General features: G+C 39.4%; 1 long non-coding RNA gene across 2 annotated transcripts in view; it reads left to right on the top strand.

The window, feature by feature from the left end:
- Positions 1 to 22,646, top strand: part of LOC116461317 (uncharacterized) — an 89,198-nt gene that overhangs the window by 8,586 nt on the left and 57,966 nt on the right. The window contains exons 1-2 of one of the 2 annotated variants that reach the window (XR_009211505.1): positions 1,582 to 1,681; positions 10,427 to 10,522. This is a non-coding gene — a long non-coding RNA (uncharacterized LOC116461317). Of the gene's footprint in view, positions 1 to 1,581; positions 1,682 to 10,426; positions 10,523 to 22,646 lie in introns of those variants that run through there. The other variant, XR_009211506.1, reaches the window with a different exon arrangement.

The following is a 22,646-nucleotide window of genomic DNA, read 5'->3' as shown; positions in this document are numbered from 1 at the left end:
CTTACTTGAATCATCTTAAAACAACTAACAAAATTATAATCAGAACTAGGTCCAAATTTGCCGTCCTAGTTTGTTTTTGTGACTTTGTCTAAAAGCTGAGCAAAATCTGCTCAACAAGGGTCTTGGAAACATTGTTACTTGTGTTTTCCATCCATCACTCTTTTCTTCTGCATATACCTGAACAGAATTATTCCTAGCGCATTGAATCTATATACCCTCTCTTAGTCTCTGTTGATTATAGTAAGCTCCAGAAAAAATAATATAAAAGAAATATTAAAGAACGAAAAGAAGGGCAAAGAAAAAAGTTCTGCTGATTAAGAAATCCCTTTTAGCCAGCGGGGCGCCAGAAGAATCCAGGGACATCAATAGTTCCTGAACTGCTAAAGTATTTCCTAGTCTTGTGAATTCTAAACATCTCTGAAGTCCAATATAGATCCCAAATATACTGATAGGATTAGAAATAGCATTTCCAATAAAAAAATGCATAACACAGTAGGACATGAAATAAGGTATTTCTCTTTGAAACCGTGAAAGTGCACCATATTTGTCTGGAAATGTGTATGTGAAATTTAAACAACCCTTGAAGACATCCATCTAATTTTTTTTGAGTTTGCTCCTCAATTGAAATTCCACTCTCTGGAAGTTTGTGCTGCGGGCTCCCAACTTCACTCTCTGCCTCTCCCCTGTTTCCCTCCATTTCCTTCCCTTTATGACCCTTTTCAGTTGCGCCCCCTTGATTTATGGTCATTTGTGTAATTGCACTGCTTTGCTTTATGGCAGTTTATGTCATCCTGGTCTTGTCATAAATGACTACCATAAAGTGAGGTAAAATATCATAAAACATTAGTGAGTCCCTGCTACTCAAGGTTCTTCAGAATAAACCCTGACAGGTACCAGCTATAGAAAAATAGATCTGGCCATTCGAAAGGTGCAGCATTTGTAATAATAATCATAATAATGATGGTTAAAAATAAGTTACTAAAGTTTGCTGAACTCTTTCTATGTGCCAGTCACTGGGTTAAGTTTATTTCATACATTATGACATAGAATCGTTGTTACTGCCCTCTACGGCAAAAACTAGGATTATCCCCATTGTATAGATGAGGACATTATGACATAGAATCCTTGTTACCACCCTCTATGGCAAAAACTAGGATTATCACCATTGTATAGATGTGGAAACCGAGGCAGGGAGAAGTTCAGCATGGCCAGTACTCAGTACAGTCCACAGTCTTACTGTGTCTTAAGAGCTCATGCTTTTAACTATTGTTGATCTAGATGCTACAGCTCGTGCTGTGTGCACATAAGGGGTTGAGTGGATTGAAATGTGGGTTTAGCATTTGGCACAGTTTTCATGACTGAGGAGCTCTTGTCACCTTCAGGCCTTTTTTGCTCTCCTCCCGCTCCCGGTTCACAGACCCTTCTGACACACCCTGCTACCCTGGCAGCACTGCCTGCCTTTGTTACCTCACCATGCCCTCTATCTGCAAAGTTGTCTTTCCTGATTCACCCAGCTCACTTCTGACCTTGTCCTTTGGAATCTCAGCTGTGCTAGCACATCTTTGAGCCAGAAGCCTGAGAGTCACCTTTGATTCCTTCTCTTTCTAACTAGCAAGTCCTGCCTATGCCACCTCTAAGAGGCATCTTACACCCATCTGCATTTCATTTTACCTTCCAGAAGGTGAGTACTGTAAGCCACTGCCATCTCTCTCCTGCACTGCTAGAGACCAGGCTCTGCAAATGCTCCCAGCCACCTGTCCTCTGGGCTCTATGCAGGAGCAGAAGCACTTATAAGCATGAGCTGGGACTGTCATTGCAGCCCTCATCCCTATGGTTTGCTTCCTTTTGTGCTTTCTCTGACTCCTGCCTCATGACATTTTGTTGTGCTGTTGTCTCTGCCTCACTGGCCTCCCCTGAACCAGGTGAATTATTTTCTAACTTACAAACTTCACACCATAAACTTTGCTCTCTGCCTGGAACTCCCAGCCCTTAACTTACCTGTACCCATCCTTGTCTTTACACAGTCAATTTGCTTATCATTGTTCCTGCCTCAAGCTTTCCCCCTCTTTCTTCAGTTCTCTACTACTGCAACTCTTTCCTTCCTAGATCTGCCCATATATACTGAGGAGTGATTTGTTTATGTATTGATGATCTGTTTCCCTGTCTAGATTGTAAGCTCCATGGGGACAGGAACACACCTATCACGTCCATAGCCACATTCCTAGCATTCGTCACAGGGCCCAGCACAACAGCATGGGACATATTTGTTGAGTGGGTTTAGGTGGGATTGCAGGTTATATCTCCATGTCTAAACTGGATTGTGAGGGCTAAAAGGACAGCCATGCATCATCTGTTTCTGTAAAATATGTTATACCAAGAACATTCACATTGTAGGAACAAAGTGGATGTTAATGTGATACATAGTTGTTGACTGAATTATAGTAGCCCTCACAAAACCTTGGCTCCTAGGATTAAGACAGTGTATTGCATTGGATTGGGCATTGGAGACTGGCCATGGGGTGTATAAAAAGGGGAAATGGATCGTAAGACAAGTTAGGACAACAGTTTCTATGATCCAATAAATTCATTGAAAGAAATATGTGAACATCTTGGTTAAAAAAGAAAAAGAGAAGAAAAAAAGGAACCAGGAGGAAAAATGGAATCAGTGTATTTCTCTCTCTCTCTCTTTCTTTTATTTTTTTGCCCCCTCATCTCCTGTCTTTTCCAAAAATCTTTCTAGGTTTCCTCTGTCACATCCATATGAAGTGTAAATTATAGTTTCCAATATAAATGGCCATTTTCAGCAAATTTTAGCAAGGAACAAAATTTCATTTGAGACTGAAATTTGGCATCCCTTTGCCTCTTCATGCTGGGAACTATTTTTTGTCTTTACAAAATGCAATGAGACATAAATCTTTTTGCTTTTATTTCTAAATGGTACTACACCAAGCTGAAAATGCACTGGGAAAATAGGAATGCCTCCAAGCTCGGGCCAGCCTTTGCAATCCTAATTTATAGTGCATGCTGTTATACAAGGGAGAAATCAGATCAGGGTCCTATAAAAATGTGAGGCTATTTTTAATTGTATGTACTCACTTCCAATCCCATTCCTCTCCCTGCAAATTTCGTTTTACCCTGGCAGTCCTAACTAACTACATTGCCACCCACAGAGAAGCCTGGTACACTCAACAGCTAACACTTGATTTGACACCATTTAGGAGGCTGGCAACTCCAAAAGCATATGGAAGATTCCAGATGGATTCCTAGGGACATTTGGCTCCAGGTTTCTGATGTTGGGGAACACGGTTGGCACATAGAGCAGGTCAGTTCTTTATTGCGTCCCGTCTGAGGCGAGATGTTGGTTGTCCCTAGACCCCTGACATTACATGCCAGTTGATGCCTCCCAGTCACTGTGACAAGTAAAAGTACACCTCCCCCAGTTCTGAATGTAACCTTTGGGGGACCCGATTCACTTTGGCCGAGAACCACCAGGAGGATTTAAAACTTTTTGCACAAAAATTAACAGGGCATGATTGGGGATGCCTGTAATCCCAGCTACTCGGGAGGCTGAGGCAGGTTAATTGCTTGAACCTGGGAGGCAGAGGTTGCAGTGAGCCAAGATCGTGCCACTGCACTCCAGCCTGGGTGACAGAGCAAGAGTCTGTCTTCAATAAATGAGTGGGGTTCCAAGATGGCCGAATAGGAACAGCTCTAGTCTACAGCTCCCTGCGTGAGCGACGCAGAAGATGGGTTATTTCTGCATTTCCAACTATGGTACCGGGTTCATCTCACTGGGGCTTGCCAGACAGTGGCTGCAGGACAGTGTGTGCAGCCCACGGAGCATGAGCCAAAGCAGGGGGAGGCATCACCTTACCTGGGAAGCATAAGGGGTTGGGGAATTCCCTTTCCTAGCCAAGGGAAGCCATGACAGACCTGGAAAATCAGGTCACTCCCACCCTTATACTGCACTTTTCCAACAGTTGTAGCAAATGGCACACCAGGAGGTTATATCCTGCACCTGGCTGGGAGGGTCCTATGCCCATGGAGCCTCGCTCACTGCTAGCATGGCAGTCTGAGATCTAACTGCAAGGCAGCAGCAAGGTTGGGGAAGGGGCACCTGCCATTGCTGAGGCTTGAGTAGGTAAACAAAGCAGCAGGGAAGCTTGAGCTGGGTGGAGCCCACTGCAGCTCAAGGAGGCCTGCCTGCCTCTGTAGACTCCACCCCTGGGGGCAGGGCATAGTTGAACAAAAGGCAGCAGAAACTTCTGCAGACTTAAACGTCCCTGTCTGACAGCTTTGAAGAGAGTAGTGGTTCTCCCAGCATGGAGTTTGAGATCTGAGAATGGACAGACTGCCTCCTCAAGTGGGTCCCTGACCCCCGAGTAGCCTAACTGGGAGACACCTCCCAGTAGGGGCTGACTGACACCTCTGAGACCAAGCTTCCAGAGGAATGATCAGGCAGCAACGTTTGCTGTTCTGCAATATTTGCTGTTCTGCAGCCTCCGCTGATGATACCCAGGCAAACAGTGTCTGAGTGGATCTCCAGCAAACTCCAACAGACCTGCAGCTGAGGGTCCTGACTGTTAGAAGGAAAACTAACAGAAAGGACATCCACACCAAAACCCCATCTGTACGTCACCATCATCAAAGACCAAAGGTAGATTAAACCACAAAGATGGGGAGAAACCAGAGCAGAAAAGCTGAAAATTCTAAAAATCAGAGCGCCTCTTCTCCTCTAAAGGAATGCACCTCCTTGCCAGCAACGGAATAAAGCTGGACAGAGAATGACGAGTTGAGAGAAGAAGGCTTCAGATGATCGGTAATAACAAACTTCTCTGAGCTAAAGGAGGATGTTTGAACACATTGCAAAGAAGGTAAAAACTTTGAAAAAAGATTAGATGAATGGCTAACTAGAATAAACAGCGTAGAGAAGACCTTAAATGACCTGATGGAACTGAAAACCATGGCATGAGAACTATGTGATGCATGCATAAGCTTCAGTAGCCAATTTGATCAACTGGAAGAAAGGATATCAGTGATTGAAGATCAAATGAATGAAATGAAGCGAGAAGAGAACTTTAGAGGAAAAAGTAAAAAGAAACCAACAAAGCCTCCAAGAAATATGGGACTATGTGAAAAGACCAAATCTATGTCTGATTGGTGTACCTGAAAGTGACAGGGAGAATGGAAGCCAGAAGAGAGTGGGGAACAATATTCAACATTCTTTTTTTTTTTTTGAGACAGAGTCTCACTCTGTCGCCCAGGCTGGAGTGCAGTGGCATGATCTTGGCTCGCTGCAAGCTCTGCCTCCCCTGTTCATGCCATTCTCCTGCCTCAGCCTCCTGAGTAGCTGGGACTACAGGCACCTGCCCCCACGCCTGGCTAATTTTTGGTATTTTTAGTAGAGACGAGATTTCACCATGCTAGCCAGGATGGTCTTGATCTCCTGACCTCATGATCTGCCCACCTTGGCCTCCCAAAGTGCTGGGATTACAGGCATGTGCCACCACACCTGGCCTTAACATTCGTAAAGAGAAGAATTTTCAACCCAGAATTTCATATCCAACCAAACTAAGCTTCCTAAGTGAAGAAGAAATAAAATCCTTTACAGACAAGCAAATGCTGAGAGATTTTGTCACCACCAGGCCTGCCTTACAAGAGCTCCTGAAGGAAGCACTAAACATGGAAAGGAACAAGCGGTACCAGCCACTGCAAAAACATGCCAAATTGTAAAGACAATTGATGCTAGGAAGAAACTGCATCAACTAATGAGCAAAATAACCAGCTTACATCATAATGACAGGATCAGATTCACACATGAAAGTATTAACCTTAAATGTAAATGGACTAAATGCTCCAATTAAAAGACATAGATTGCCAAATTGGATAAAGAGTCAAGACCTATCAGTGTGCTGTATTCAGGAGACCTATCTCACATGCAGAGACACACATAGGGCTCAAAATAAAGGGATGGAGGAAGATCTACCAAGCAAATGGAAAACAAAAAAAAAGCAGGGGTTGCAATCCTGGTCTTTGATAAAACAGACTTTAAACCAACAAAGATCAGAAGAGACAAGGCCATTACATAATGGTAAAGGGATCAATTCAACAAGAAGAGCTAACTATCCTAAATATATATACACCCAATACAGGAGCACCCAGATTCATAAAGCAAGTCCTTAGAGACCTACAAAGAGACTTAGACTCCCACACAGTAATAATGGGAGACTTTAACACACCACTGTCAACATTAGACAGATCAATGAGACAGAAAGTTAACAAGGATATCCAGGAATTGAACTCAGCTCAGCACCAAGTGGACCTAATAGACATCTATGGAACTCTCCACCCCAAATCAACAGAATATACATTCTTCTCAGCACCACATCACACTTATTCCAAAATTGACCACATAGTTGGAAGTAAAGCACTCCTCAGCAAATGTGAAAGAACAGAAATTATAACAAACTGTCCCTCAGACCACAGTGCAATCAAATTAGAACTCAGCATTAAGAAACTCACTCAGAACTGCTCAACTACATGGAAACTGAACAACCTGCTCCTGAATGACTACTGGGTACATAACGAAATGAAGGCAGAAATAAAGATGTTCTTTGAAACCAATAAGAACAAAGACACAATATACCAGAATCTCTGGGACACATTTAAAGCAGTGTATAGAGGGAAATTTATAGCACTAAATGCTCACAAGAGAAAACAGGAAAGATCTAAAATTGACATCCTAACATCACAATTAAAAGAACTAGAGAAGCAAGAGCAAACACATTCAAAAGCTATCTGAAGGCAAGAAATAACTAAGATCAGAGCAGAACTGAAGGAGACAGAGACACAAAAAACCCTTAAAAAAATCAGTGAATCCAGTAGCTGGTTTTTCGAAAAGATCAACAAAATTGATAGACCGCTAGCAAGACTAATAAGAAAAGAGAGAAGAATCAAATAGACGCAATAAAAAATGATAAAGGGGCTGTCACCACCAATCCCACAGAAATACAAACTACCATTAGAGAATATTGTGAACACCTTTATGCAAATAAACCAGAAAATCTAGAAGAAATGGATAAATTCCTGGACACGTACACCCTCCCAAGACCAAACCAGGAAGAAGTTGAATCCCTGAATAGACCAATAACAGGCTCTGAAATTGAGGCAATAATTAATAGCCTACCAACAAAAACAGTCCAGACCAGACAGATTCATAGCTGCATTTTACCAGAGGTACAAGGAGGAGCTGGTACCATTCCTTCTGAAACGATTCCAATCAATAGAAAAATAGGGAATCCTCCCGAACTCATTTTTTGAGGCCAGCATCATCCTGATACCAAAGCCTGGCAGAGACACAACAAAAAAAGAGAATTTTAGACCAATATCCCTGATGAATATCGATGCAAAAATCCTCAATAAAATACTGGGAAACCAAATCCAGCAGCACATCAAAAAGCTTATCCACCATGATCAAGTGGGCTTCATCCCTGGGATGCAAGGCTGGTTCAACATACGCAAATCAATAAATGTAATCCAACATATAAACAGAAGCAAAGTCAAAAACCACATGATTATCTCAATAGATGCAGAAGAGGCCTTTGACAAAATTAAACAGCGCTTCATGCTAAAAACTCTCAATAAATTAGGTATTGATAGGACATATCTCAAAATAATAAGAGCTATTTATGACAAACCCACAGCCAGTATCATACTGAATGGGTAAAAACTGGAAGCATTCCCTTTGAAAACTGGCACAAGACAGGGATGCCCTCTCTCACCACTCCTATTCAACATAGTGTTGGAAGTTCTGGCCAGGGCAATCAGGCAGGAGAAGGAAATAAAGGGTATTCAATTAGGAAAAGAGGAAGCCAAATTGTCCCTGTTTGCAGAAGACATGATTGTATATTCAGAAAACCCCATCGTCTCAGCCCAAAATTTCCTTAAGCTGATAAGCAACTTCAGCAAAGTCTCAGGATACAAAATCAATGTGCAAAAATCACAAGCATTCCTATACACCTATAACAGACAAACAGAGAGCCAAATCATGAGTAAACTCCCATTCACAATTGCTTCAAAGAGAATAAAATACCTAGAAATCCAACTTACAAGGGATGTGAAGGACCTCTTCAAGGGGAACTACAAACCACTGCTCAATGAAATAAAAGAGGACACAAACAAATGGAAGAAAATTCCATGCTCGTGGATAGGAAGTATCAATATCGTGAAAATGACCATACTGCCCAATGTAATTTACAGATTCAATGCCATCCCCATCAAGCTACCAATGACTTTCTTCACAGAATTGGAAAAAAACTACTTTAAAGTTCATGTGGAACCAAAAAAGAGCCTGTATTGCCGAGACAATCCTAAGCCAAAAGAACAAAGCTGGAGGCATCACACTACCTGACTTCAAACTATACCACAAGGCTACAGTAAGCAAAACAACATGGTACTGGTACCAAAACAGAGATATAGACCAATGGAATAGAACAGAGCCCTCAGAAATAATACCACACATCTACAACTATCTGATCTTTGACAAACTTGACAAAAGCAAGAAATGGGGAAAGGATTCCCTATTTAATAAATGGTGCTAGGAAAACTGGCTAGCCATATGTAGAAAGCTGAAATTGGATCCCTTCTTTACACCTTATACAAAAATTGATTCAAGATGGATTAAAGACTTAAATGTTAGACCTAAAACCATAAAAACTGTAGAAAAATCCTAGGCAATACCATTCAGGACATAGGCATGGGCAAGGACTTCATGTCTAAAACACCAAAAGCAATGGCAACAAAAGCCAAAATTGACAAATTGGATCTAATTAAACTAAAGAGCTTCTGCACAGCAAAAGAAACTACCATCAGAGTGAACAGGCACCCTACAGAATGGGAGAACATTTTTGCAATCTACCCATCTGACAAAGGGCTAATATCCAGAATCTACAAAGAACTTAAGCAAATTTACAAGAAAAAATCAAACAACCCCATCAACAAGTGGGTGAAGGATATGAACAGACACTTCTCAAAAGAAGACATTTATGCAGCCAAAAGACACACGAAAAAATGCTCATCATCACTGGCCATCAGAGAAATGCAAATCAAAACCACAATGAATTACCATCTCATACCAGTTAGAATGGCAATCATTAAAAAGTCAGGAAACAACAGGTGCTAGAGAGGATGTGGAGAAATAGGAACACTTTTACACTGTTGATGGGACTGTAAACTAGTTCAACCATTGTGGAAGACAGTGTGGTGATTCCTCAAGGATCTAGAACTAGAAATACCATTTGACCCAGCCATCCCATTACTGGGTATATACCCAAAGGATTATAAATCATGCTGCTATAAAGACACATGCACACGTATGTTTATTGTGGCACTATTCACAATAGCAAAGACTTGGAACCAACCCAATGTCCATCAATGATAGACTAGATTGAGCAAATGTGGCACATATACACCATGGAATACTATGCAGCCATAAAAAAGGACGAGTTCATGTCCTTTGTAGGGACATGGATGAAGCTGGAAACCATCATTCTGAGCAAACTATTGCAAGGACAGAAAACCAAACACCACATGTTCTCACTCATAGGTGGGAATTGAACAATGAGAACACTTGGACACAGGAAGGGGAATATCACACTCCAGGGCCTGTCGTGGGGTGGGGGGAGGGGGGAGGAGGGAGGGATAGCCTTAGGAGATATACCTAATGTAGATGACGAGTTAATGGGTGCAGCACACCAACATAGCACATGTATACATATGTAACAAACCTGCACATTGTGCACATGTACCGTAGAACTTAAAGTATAATAATAATAATAAAAGAAAATTATTTTTATTCACACACAAAATGGAGTACTATTCAGCCATCAAAAAGAATGAGATCCCATCATTTGCAAGGACATGGATGGCACTGGAGGTCATTATGTTAAGTAAAATATGCCAGGTACAGAAAGATGCACATCACTTGTTCTCACTTACTTGTGGGATCTAAAAATCAAAACAATTTAAGCCATGGAGATAGAGAGTAGAAGGATGGTTACCAGGGGATGGGAAGTGTAGTAGGAGGCCAGGGTGAGGGAGGTGGGGGAGGTTAGTGGGTATAAAAAGTAGAAGGAATAAAACCTAGTATTTGATAGCACAAGAGGGTAACTATAGTCAGTAATAATTTAACTGTACATTTAAAAATAACAAAAAGTATAATTGAATTGTTTGCAACACAAAGGATAAATGCTTGAGGTGATGGAAACCCCATTTACCCTGGTGTGGTTACACATTGCATGCCCATATCAAAACATCTCATGTAACCCATAAATATATACACTACTATGTACCTACAAAAATTAAAAATGAAAAATAAAAAAAGGTTCAATCCACCCAAAAAATAATAAATAAATAAAACTTTTTGCAGGCATCTCAAGATGAAGGTTTCCTATTTGTGATTATGAAAAAATGTGAAGAACAAGTCCCTTGGTGTTCTTAGACCGAAGTCAGAACAACAGCCCTAGTAAGTATTCTCTGAACATTCATTACATGTTAACAACCTTCAAAGCACTTTGTGTTCCCTCATATGGTCCTCCATGAGGTAAGTATCAGAGCTATAGTAAGAGCTATTTAATAGTGAGACCCAAATGTGCCCCAGGACCACTCAGGATTGCCCCTGGTGACCCTGAAGCTCGAAAATCCCTGAGATCAAGACTGAAGGAGTCTGTATTGTTCCTCCCTGCATGCTTCTTCCTTGCATGTCCCTTTTTCTTCCCTGTCTGTATCCTTTCTTCCTCATCTTTAATTTCTTCTTTTCCAATGGTTTCCTCCCTCTTTCCAAAATCACTTCATCTGTGGAAATAAACTGAATTTTCTATTTGCTGCTTACAGCATTAAACAATAAAAGCTAGATGGGTATTCACCAAATTTAGAGAGTATAGTTTGGAATATTTGGTCGTCTAGTTTCTGTAGAGTTGATGAAATTCATTTTGTGATGGTGACAGGGACCTGAGAGAGATGGATTTTGATAACTCCAGTGTGGCTAAAACAGGTTCAAGAGGAAGCCTGTGTGACTGTCAATCAGAGTAGGGATGGTTCATATCAGGGTGACATGGTCAGAGTAACAAACAGTGCTTTCAAAGGCAAGCTCTGATTCAAAAGCCACAAGGGCGGATGCAGGGAGGCCAGGAGCTGATCTGCAGTTGAGCTCCTTCTTCGTGGGCAACTCTATGTGGCATCCTCCAGTGAAGGCATCAGGAATCTCTTTATTTAATAATGTTTAATGATTCTCTTGTGCAAATGTGTATTAGGGCCTGTTCTGTAATTGTGGGATGGGTGGAGTGATAAGTAAGAAATGACCCCAACTCTCTAAAATTTCACATCCTGGCAGAGCAGACTGAAGCACAAATAGTATCAAGCCCTTTATAATAGAGCAGCGGTTCTCAGTTTGGGCACTGTTAACATTTAGGGTAGAATATTTTTATTTTTTTATTTTTATTTATTTATTTATTTTTTTTTTTGAGACGGAGTCTTGCTCTGTCACCCAGGCTGGAGTGCAGTGGCACGATATCGGCCCACTGCAAGCTCTGCCTCGCGGTTTCATGCCATTCTCCTGCCTCAGCCTCCCGAGTAGCTGGGACTACAGGCGCCCGCCACCACTCCCGGCTAATGTTTTGTATTTTTAGTAGAGACGGGGTTTCACTTTGTTAGCCAGGATGGTCTCGATCTCCTGACCTCGTGATCCACCCTCCTCAGCCTCCCAAAGTGCTGGGATTACAGGCGTGAGCCACCGCGCCCGGCCTAGAATATGTTTTTTGTTGTGGAGACTATCCTGGGAATTGTACAATATTTAGCAGCATCCCTGGCCTCTACTTACTAGATGCCAATAGCATTCCCCTGGTCTTGAAAACCAAAAATGTCTTCGGATGTTGTCAAATATCCTCTGGGAGTAAAACTACTAGGTCATGTGTACCCCAAGTCCACTGGCTCCAAGCCCAGGACAGCACCAGGAGTTGCCCGGGAATTGCAACCTTTGTAGCCTAGACTGCCTTTCAAGTTTATTATAGGACCCAGAGCACTTTAGCCCGTGGTGGTGAGGCTAGCCAGAATTTAAGTTCTGACCCTGGGATGAACAGTTTGTCTCTGGCTAGGGCTCATCTAAATGCCCCCTTCATCTATATTGGGTGAGTTTCCGTCCAATGTTGCCTTCCACTGTGACAGGGCTATACCGAGTTCCAATGCAAAGTCCCATCATCACTGCGCTCTCCCTCCTTGAGCACACACATTCTCTCTCAATGCCATGTGGCCACTGGGGGGGGATACGGGTGGGGTGGTGTAGGCAATTCAAAACTGTCTTTCCTACCATCTTCAGTGCCTCTTTCCTTGATATGATATTAAAATTGGGCACTGTGATTACTCACCTGAGTTTCAGTCCTTATGAAGGTGTTTTCTTATGTGGATAGTTGTTCATTTTGGTTTTCCTCTGGGGAGAGGTGGGATGATTGCTGGAGAGTTCTATTTGGCCTTCCTTCTTCCTCTCTTGAGAGAAGGTGCTCTGAACTTAAATTATGCTAATATATGAATGCAGAGAGAAGAGAAAGAGCAGGTGCAATGAGGCACTGAAAGCCTGCAACTAGCCGCAAGAAGGGTAAAAAGTGCAGTAATTCAGTAGAAGCTGAGAGTAACTGAGTCATCACAAAGCCAGGAGCACAGGGGAGAGCACAGAGCATGCCAGCTTTGGAGACACAGGTCCCAGAGCCTTTACAGCATCCGCAGGGCTCCTGTTGGATAAGTTGCATCTCCCTTGATCAGGGGTGTGAGGCAACTTCTGTTTCCTTCCTTCCCTTTGTATTCTTAAAATACACTCGAATACTTCAGGTAACAAGCAGGTACCTATGCCTCTTACCAAGAAAATAAATACCTTGATGACATCAGGTTGTATTATATGATTGTGGGGAAGAAATCAGGTTGTATTATATGATTGTGGGGAAGAAGAGAAGGCGAAAGGAGAGAAATTAGCTCACTTTTTGGGGGAAATCCTTGCTTTGCTGAGGTGGGTAAAACATTGAAAAGTTAATCTGTTAAAGGAACTGGAATTCTCTGGGCACATGCCAACCCGCAGCTGAGACGTGGTCTGGAATTGTGTGGCTAAGTAAAATGGTTCATAGGAAAAGGTTTGCCTCTGTGTCAACAGGCAGATGATTCATAATTCATCAAGATTTAGCCAAGACAATAAGAGAAATATTTGAGCTTTGCAAAGGACTCATCTCAGGCATCACCTTCTCGGGGAAAGACTCTTCTAACAGCCTTCTTCCCTGCCTCCAGGGCCCCTAACACTCCTGATGCACTTCTCTCTTTGATCATACTGCATTGGATGGTAATCATCTATTTACTCTTCTGTCTTCACTGGGCTGTGGGATCCCTGGAGGTAGGGACTATAATACATCTTGATATCCCCAGCCACTAACCAATGGTCTCCATATAGTAGGCACTCAATAAATTGTTGAGTGAGTAAATGAGCAAATTCACTCCTACAGTTTACCTCACATACTTTTTAAGGAGGGAAAAAGAAGAATCCATTTTAACTCGAGTATAGGTTTTCTTTCCTGGAGAGCATATGGATGAAGGACAGCTACTGATTTCTTCAGAGGGAGAAAAATGATAGAACAGGCCTCCATGCTATATTTCAAACTTATGTCAACTTTTCTTTTAAAAAAAGTCTGTCCACCAGCAGTCGTATCATTTTTCAAATTTCATGTCGTCCATTTTCCAAGGCTGCCCATCTGTCATTTTAGGCAGAGAGTATCCATCATGATAGAAGCTAAATAATTTTCAAAGCTGTCAAGGAGTGGACACAAAAAAGGTCCCCATTTCATCTGAACAAAGTTGTCCAAGGCTGGTGGTGAGGATATGACTGGGAAAGGACAGATGGCACCCTGGGAGTGCCTCTCAAATTGGTTTCAAATGGAACAAAGAAAAAAAATACATTTGAGAATCTAGACTTCAGTCCTTCACGTTATATGTTACACATGCACCTATCAGTACCCTAATTAGGTAAGAGTTTATTTAGAGCAAGTGTGTCTGTAAAAATAAAATTCATTTTTTCTAATGATTGTGTTTTCCTTTAAACATAGTTATGTGTGTAGTTTTTTCTAATTTTAATCTTAAGAGTGAATCATATTTATTTGCCAAATACAGAAAAGTGTAAGGTGGAAAGTAAAAATCACATATTATTGCATTACACAGAAGTAACCATTAATACTGTTATTTTTGATGCATTTTTTGAGTCACATACATGTTTGTGCACACACACAATGTATATATGCATCTTCATATATTTTGAGACAGTTTTTGTATATATTATATATAATAAAATATATGTAACATGTAATTATATGTAATATATATTATATATGTTATAATATATATTATGTAATAACATAATTATATATAATATATATAATAATATATAATATAATATATATTATATATATATACATGTATTTTGAGACAGAGTTTCGCTCTCTTTGCCCAGGCTGGAGTGCAATGGCGTGATCTCGGCTCACTGCAACCTCCACCTTCCCAGTTCAAGTGATTCTCCTGCCTCAGCCTCCTGAGTAGCTGGGATTACAGGTGTGTGCCACCACACCTGGCTAATTTTGTATCTTTAATAGAGATGGGGTTTCACTATGTTGACCAGGCTGGTCTCGAACTCCTGACCTCAAGTGATCCACCCACCTTGGCCTCCCAAAGTGTTGGGATTACAGGCATGAGCCACCACACCTGGCCTATTTGAGTATATATATATGTGTGTGTGTATATATATGTGCATAAACTGTAGTATTATTTACAATTTTGGTATTATATTCTTTATGGAATTTCATATCCTGCTTTTCTCACTAAATTATATCTTCAATTATATTTTATGCCATTAAGTATTCTGGGAAACATGATTTTTTTTTTTTACTTCCAATGTTCACATTCTTTTTGATTTTTTAAATTTTATTTTTTAATTGACAAGTAATAATTATACATATTCATAGGGCACATAGTGATTATACATATTCATAGGGCACATAGTGATGTTTTGTTATGTATAATGGATAGTGATCAGATCTGGGTAATTGGCATGTCCATCATCTTAAACATTTATTACTTCTTTGCATTGGGGATGTTCAATATCCTCCTTCCAGCTATTTGAAACTATAATATATTATTGTTACCTATAGTCATCCTATAGTGCTCTAGAACACTAGAATGTATTCCTCCCATCTAGCTATACTTTTGTATCATTTAACAATTCTCTCCCTATTCCCTAATCCCCCTACCCTTCACAGCCTCTTGTATCTTCTGTTCTACTTTTTACTTCTATGAGACCAACTTCTTTTTTTAGCTTCCACACATGAGTGAGAACATGTGGTGTTTAACTTTCTGTTTCTGGCTTATTTCACTTAACATAATGTCCTCCAGTTCTATCCGTGTTGCTGCAAATGACAGGATTTCATTCTTTTTTATGAATGAATAGTATTCCATTGTGTATATGTACCACATTTTCTTTATCCATTCATCTGTTGTTAGACACAGGTTGATTCCCTATCTTGGCTATTGTGAGCAGTGCTGCCATAAACATTGGAGTGCAGCTATCTCTTTGATTTAATGATTTTCTTTCCTTTGGATAGATTCCCAGTGGTGGGATTGCTGGATCATATGGTAGTTCTATTTTTGATTTTTGAGGAAGCTCCATACTGTTTTCCATAATGGCTGTACTAGTTTACATTCCCACCAGCAGTGTATAGGAGTTCTTTTTTTACTCTGAATCTTTGCCAGTATTTGTTATTTTTTTTGTCTTTTTGATAATGGCTATCCTACCAGGGGTGAGATAATACTTCATTGTGGTTTTGATTTGCATTTCCCTGATAATTAATGATGTTGAGCATTTTAAAATACATTTGTTGGTCATCTGTGTATTTTCTTTTGAGAAATGTTATGTTCAGATCATTTGCTCATTTTTAAATTGGATTGTTTGTTTTTTTTTGCTGTTGAGATGTTTGGTTCCCTTGTAAATTCTGGGCATTAATTCCCTGTGAGATGAGTCGTTTGCAAATATTTTCTCCTATTTTGTAGGTTGGTTTTTCACTATGTTGTTTTCTCTTCTTGTGGAAGCTTTTTAGCTTGATATAATCCCATTTGTTTATTTTTGCTTTTGCTCTCTGTGCTTTTGAGGTCTTAATTCATAAAATATTTTTTCTGACCAGTGTCTTGAAGTGTTTCCCCTGTTGTTTTCTTTCAGTAGTTTTATTGTTTTGAACTTTATATTTAGGACTTTGATCCATTTTGAGTCCATTTTTGTATAGAGTGAGAGATGGGGGTCTGGTTTTATTCTTTTGCACATGGATCTCTAGTTTTCCCAGCACTACTTATTGAAGAGACTGTCCTTTCCCCCAAATGAGTGTTTTGGTACTTTTGTAACAAATCAGTTGGCTGTAGATATGTGGATTAATTTCTGGGCTCTCTGTTCTGTCCCATTAGCCTATGTATCTATTTGTACGTCAGTACCATGCTGTTTTGTAGTATATCTTTAGGTCTGGTAGTGTGATACCTCCAGCTTTGTTCTTTTTGCTCAGGATTCCTTTGGATATTCAGGATATTTTGTGGTTACATCCAAATTTTAGATTTGTTTTTTCTATTTCAGTGAAGAATATCATTGGTATTTTGATAGAGATTACATTGGATCTATAGATTGCTTTGGGTCGTTTTAACTTTTGATATTAACTTTTGATAAATGAGCATGGAATATTTTTCTGTTTGTTTGTATCATCTGTAATTTCTTTCATCAATATTTTACAGTTTTCATTGTAGAGGTCTTTTACCTCATTGGTATTTAATTTCCTAGGTATTTAATTTTTTATTAGCTATTTTAAGTGGGATTACTTTCTTGATTTCTTTTTCAGCTAGTTGTTTGTGTATAGAAATGCTACTGCTTTTTTTTTTTATTATACTTTAAGTTCTGGGATACATGTGCAGAACATGCAGGTTTGTTACATAGGTATACACATGCCATGGTGGTTTGCTGCACCGATCAACCCATCGTCTACATTTTGTACAATAATTTTATATACTGCAACTTTACTGAATTTGCTTATCAGTCTAATAGTTTTTTTGGTGGAGTTTTTAGTTTTTTCAAATATAAGATCATATCTTCACACAAGAATAATTTGGTTTCTTTTTTTCTAATTTGGATGTCCTTTCTTTTTTTCACTTGCCTAATTGCCCTGGTTGTAACTTCCATACTATGTTGAAAGAGTGGTGAGAGTGGGCATCTTGTCTTGTTGTAGTTCTTAAAAAAGAAGCTTTCAGCATTTCCCTATTCAGAAACATATTAGCTATAGGTTTGTCATGTATCCATTTATACCTAATTTATTAAAAATTTTTATCATTAAGGATGTTTGAATTTTATCAAAAGATTTTTATTCATCTATTGAGATGATCATACGGTTTTAGTTCTTTTTTCTACTGATGTGATGTATGATGTTTATTGACTTGTATATGTTGAACCATCCTTGCTTCCTAGGATAAATCCCACTTGATCATGGTGTGTTATCTTCTTGATGTACTGTTAGATTCGGTTTGCTAGTATTTTTTTGAGGACTTGTTCACCTATGTTTGTCAGGAATATTGGACTGTAGTTTGCTTTTTAAAGTTTGTGTTCTTGTCTAGTTTTGATATCAAGGTTATGCTGGCCTTGTAAGATGAGTTAGGAAGAGTTTCTTCTGCTTCATTTTATAGAATAGTTTGAGAACTGGTGTCAATTCTTCTTTAAAGATTCAGTAGAATTCAGTGGTTAAGCCATCTGGTCCTGGACTTTTTTGTTGGAAGACTTATTATTACTTGTTCAATCTCGTTACTTGTTATTGGTGTGTTCAGGTTTTCTGTTTCTTCTTGGTTCAATCTTGGTAGGTTGTATGTGTCCAGGAATTTATCTATTTCCTCTAAGTTTTCAAATATGTTAGTATATAGTTGTTCATAGTAGTCTCTAGGGATCCTTTATATTTCTGCTGTATCTGTTGTGACATCTTTTTTTGCTTTTGATTTTATTTTGGTATTCTCTTTTTTCATAGTCTAGCAAATTGTTTATTTTACTTATCTTTTTAAAAAACTGACTTCTTGTTAATCTTTTGCAAGTTTTTTAGTTTCAGGTTTATTTTTGTTCTGGTATTTATTTTTTTTATTCTGCTAATTTTAGGTTTGTTCTTGCATTTTTAGTTCCTTGGGATGCATCAAGTGGTTTATTTGAAATATTTCTAGTTTTTATGTAGGCATTTTTTGCTATAAATTTGCCTCTTAATACTGCTTTTGCTGTGTCTCATAGGTTTGGGGATATTGTGTTCTATTTTTATTTGTTTCAAATAATTTTTAAATTTCCTTCTTTATTGTGTCCTTTGCCCATTGGTTGTTCAGGAGCATGTTAATTTCCATGTATTCATATAGTTTTGAATTTTCATCTTTTTATTAGTTTCTAGTTTTATTACATTGTAATCAGATAAAATATTTGATACAATTTTAAGTTTTTAAATTTTTTTTGAGATTTGTTTTGTATCCTAACATAAGGTCAATCCTGGAGAATGGAGTGTTGTAGTCACCAAATATTATTGTATTGGGATCTATTTCTCCCTTTAGATCTAATAATATTTGCTTTATATATTTGGGTGCTCCAGTGTTGGGTGCATATATATTTATAATTGTTATATTCTCTTGCTGAATTGATCCCTTTATTATTATTTAATATCCTTGTTTCTTTTTACAGTTTTTGACATGGAGTCTGTTTTGTCTGATATAAGTATAGCTATCTGCTTACTTTTAGTTTCCATTTGTGTGATATATTTTTCCATTCCTTTATTTTCAGTCTGTGTGTGTCTTTACGTCTGAGGTGAATTTCTTCTAGGCAGCATATAGTTGGGTCATGTGTTTTATCCATTCAGTCAGTCTTTATCTTTTAAATGGGGAATCTAATCTGTTTACATTCAAGATTATTATTGATAGATGAGGGCATACTCTTGTTATTTTACTGATTTGTTTTGTTTTGTTTTGTATATCCTTCATTACTTACTTCCTCTCTTATTGTTTATATTTGTGGTTGGGTGGTTTTTTATAGTGATAATGTTTAATTTTTTCCTCTTTGTCTTTTGTGTACTGGTTCTCCCAGTGAGTTTTATAGTTTTGCATGTTTTCATGGTGGTTAGTATCTTTTCACTTTTTAATGTAAGACTGTTGAGCATTTCTTTTATGGCTGGTAGGGTGGTGAAGAATCCCCTTAGTTTTTACTTGTCTGTGAAAGATTTTATTTCTCTTTCATTTCTGAAGGATAGCTTTGCTGAGTATAATATTCTTGGCTAGCAGTGTTTTTCCCCCAGTATTTTGAATATATCATCCTGTTTTCTCCTGGCCTGTAAGGTTTCTGTAGAGAAATGCATTATTAATCTAATAGGGATTCCTTTATACATGACCTGATGCTTTTCCATTGTTGTTTTTAGAATTCTCCTTTTGTCTTTGACTTTGGACAATTTGACTATAATATGGCTCAGGGTAGACCTTTTTAGATTGATTCTATTTGGGGATCTTTGAGCTTCCTGGACCTGGATATGTTTCTCTCTCCTAATACTTGGGAAAATGTTAGCTATTATTTCATAAAATATATTTTCTATACTCTGTCTCTTCTCTTCTCCTGGAACACCCATAATGTGATATTTGTTACTTGATGATGTCCCATAAATCCTGTAGGCTTTCTTAATTTTTTTTTTCTTGTGTCTGCATGTGTTATTTCAAAAGACCTTTCTTCAAGTTCAGAAATTTACTCCTCTGCTTGATCTAGTCTGTTATTGAAACTCTTGATTATATTTTTAATTTCATTCATTGAATTCTTAACTCTAGGATTTCTGTTTGGCTCTTTTTTCATGATAGCAATCTCTATTGAATTTCATTCGTATAATGAGTTGTTTCCTAATTTCACTGAATGACAATGTCTGTATTCTCTTATATCCTACTGAGCTTTCTTGATTATTATTTTGAATTCTTTTTCTGGCATTTCACATATTTGGTTATGATTGGGGTCTGTTACTGGAGAATTATTGTGTTCCTTTGCAGGTGTCATTTCCTTGCATTTTTTATGTTTGATGTGTCATGTTAATTTCCATGTATCCAGGGGAAAAGTCACCTCTTTCAATTTTATGGAGTACACTTTGAAGAGAAAGATTTATTCATAATAATGGGTCTTGGAGGGTCAGTTTGGTGGGGTTTGTTGGCTTTGCTTTTATGTGAATGCAGTAGTGCAGGCTCCATGTAGTTTCTTCAGCTGTAATCCATGCTAGTGATGTTTGTGAGTGTCTCAATGACATATGCTGAGAAAATAAGTAGTGTGATTGTATGGCTTTGCTGGGGGTGGGATTGCTGGGCTGTTTCTCAGGTCAGGGGCATGTGAGTGCTCACGGTGGATTGGCCAACCTAGGATCTGCCTTGCTAGGGTTGCAGTCATGGGACTGTTACTCTGTCTATGGGCATGGATGCACAGTTGCTTGGCCAACATGGGAGCATGCCTGCTAGGGGCAGACCATAGGGCTTTTTCTCAGGCTCTGGACACAGTTGCAAGGCTGCTTGGCTTGCCTGTCAGTGTTGTCTTCCTCCCCAGAGTTGTTTCTCAGGTCTGGGATACAGGTGCGAGGCTACCTGACCAGCCTGGGGAGTGTCTATTTGGGGAAGCTCACAGGTATGCTTTTGCAGCTCAGGATGTAGGCGCACAGTTGCATGGCTGACATGGGGTTATGCCTGTTAGAGGCAGCCAACAGGGCTGTTTCTCAGGCCTAAGATGGGGGCACATAGCTTCTTGACTGGCTTAGGGGCATGTTAGCTGCTTGGTTGCTGAGGGATCTCTCCTGCTCAGGAGAGGGCACACAGCAGTTTGGCTGGCTCAAGAATGGGTTTGCCCTGGGTGGAATGGCCAGACTGTTTCCTTGGCTGGTAGTGTAACAGCAGAGGGTTGTTTTCCCTGATGTGGAGGATCAGACTCACAGCCAGTCTTGGGCCCATGCTCCATGTGGCTGGACTTGTGGTGTCCAGCAACCATTGTAGCCTTGGTGGAATGAAGATGGATCCCCACTGCTGGAGAGACTACTGGACCCCAGAGCAGTGTGCACTCCAGAGGCAGCTCTGGTCTCAAGATGGCACCATGCTGCAGCAGTTTGGTTCACGGGGGTGGGGTGGATGGGGGTGGGAAGTGTGGAAGTGCACACACATTGTGCTCCTACTCTGGGGCAATGCAGCTGCATGAATTCCCAGCAGCTCTCCAAGCCAGACTCAGGACTGTGGGATTCCTCTGCAGTAAGAACTGTAGGTGTTTGTGGTGGGGATAGGGGCTGGTGGGGATCTTCTGCTTATCTTTTTCCTGCAAGGGGAAATGCCTTCTGAATCTGAGCAGATCTGATCCAAGTGGGGAAAATGAGGCTGCACAGGCTGGATTCCTCCATGCTGCCCTCCTGGACTTCCAGTCACCACAGATGTGTCTCCACTCCCCCACTGCACTCCAGTACTCTCTTCAGCACTCCAGAAAATCTTAGCCATTCATTGCCATTGTCCTTTCTTGGGGGATGAACACTAGGCCTCTCTAGTCAGCCACCTTGCTGATGTCAATCTTTGAAACATGATTTTTTAAAGGTTACATTATATTTGATTTTATTGATATACCATTATTTTCGTATGGTTAGACGTAATGATTGTTCTGTTTTTTTTGCAATGTGGTATTTTATTTATTGCATTTTCTCTGTCTTTTAGCTATTCTGTGTTTATCATCTATACAGTTCTCAAGAATCATAATCTTATCTTTTTATTAGAATGTCAAAGTTAGGTAAATGGGCTTTTTAAGAAATAACTCACAAAGATTCAACCTACAAGAAGCTTTTTGATTGTCTCTTAACTCAATGCAAGTTATTATATATGTTCACTTTTACAATATAAATTAAATTCTGTCAATTAAATGAGTATGCTTGTATCTTTCCTATTTGCTGATTTGTTGTGAGTTGATGTACAAGTCTTCATTTTGGATTAAAAGAGGCTGCAGATATGTACAGAATGGGTATGAAAGTTTCCTTACAAGAGAGAATAAAAGGATGGTTTCACTCTTGCTAGAAAAACCCCAGCTTTGGCATTTGTTTGCTCAGTAACCTTGGACACTTTTTTTTGACTTATAAGAGCCTCAACTTTCTCATCTATAAATTTGTGGGAGATAATATTATGTAAGATTTTGCAGATCAGATGATAGGATTACATGGACAAAGAATATCAATTGTGTATCATGGAGTACAATATACTAGGATACCTATACACAATAGACATTGTTGTTATTATTTGTTCTAGATGCTATCTTAAAGCAGGTTAAATGTTAGATGTCTCTTCTGGAAGTGAGGCAGGAGAAGTGACAGAGGCCTTGAGTTATTTGACCAAGCAGTTAAAAATGTAATTCTTTTTAAGTAATCTTATACCTGGCTTTTCTTTTTAATTTTGCATAGCTTTATTGAGATGTAGCATAAAGTTCACCTGTTTACATGTAAAATTAAATGATTTTTAGTAAATTTATAGAGATATGCAGTTATCACCACAAT

This window comes from Hylobates moloch, unplaced genomic scaffold, assembly GCF_009828535.3.
Source record: "Hylobates moloch isolate HMO894 unplaced genomic scaffold, HMol_V3 SCAFFOLD_21, whole genome shotgun sequence".
NCBI classification, from domain to species: domain Eukaryota; kingdom Metazoa; phylum Chordata; class Mammalia; order Primates; family Hylobatidae; genus Hylobates; species Hylobates moloch.
Note: the sequence above shows the minus strand (reverse complement) of the source record. Positions and strands in the feature narration are given on the sequence as shown.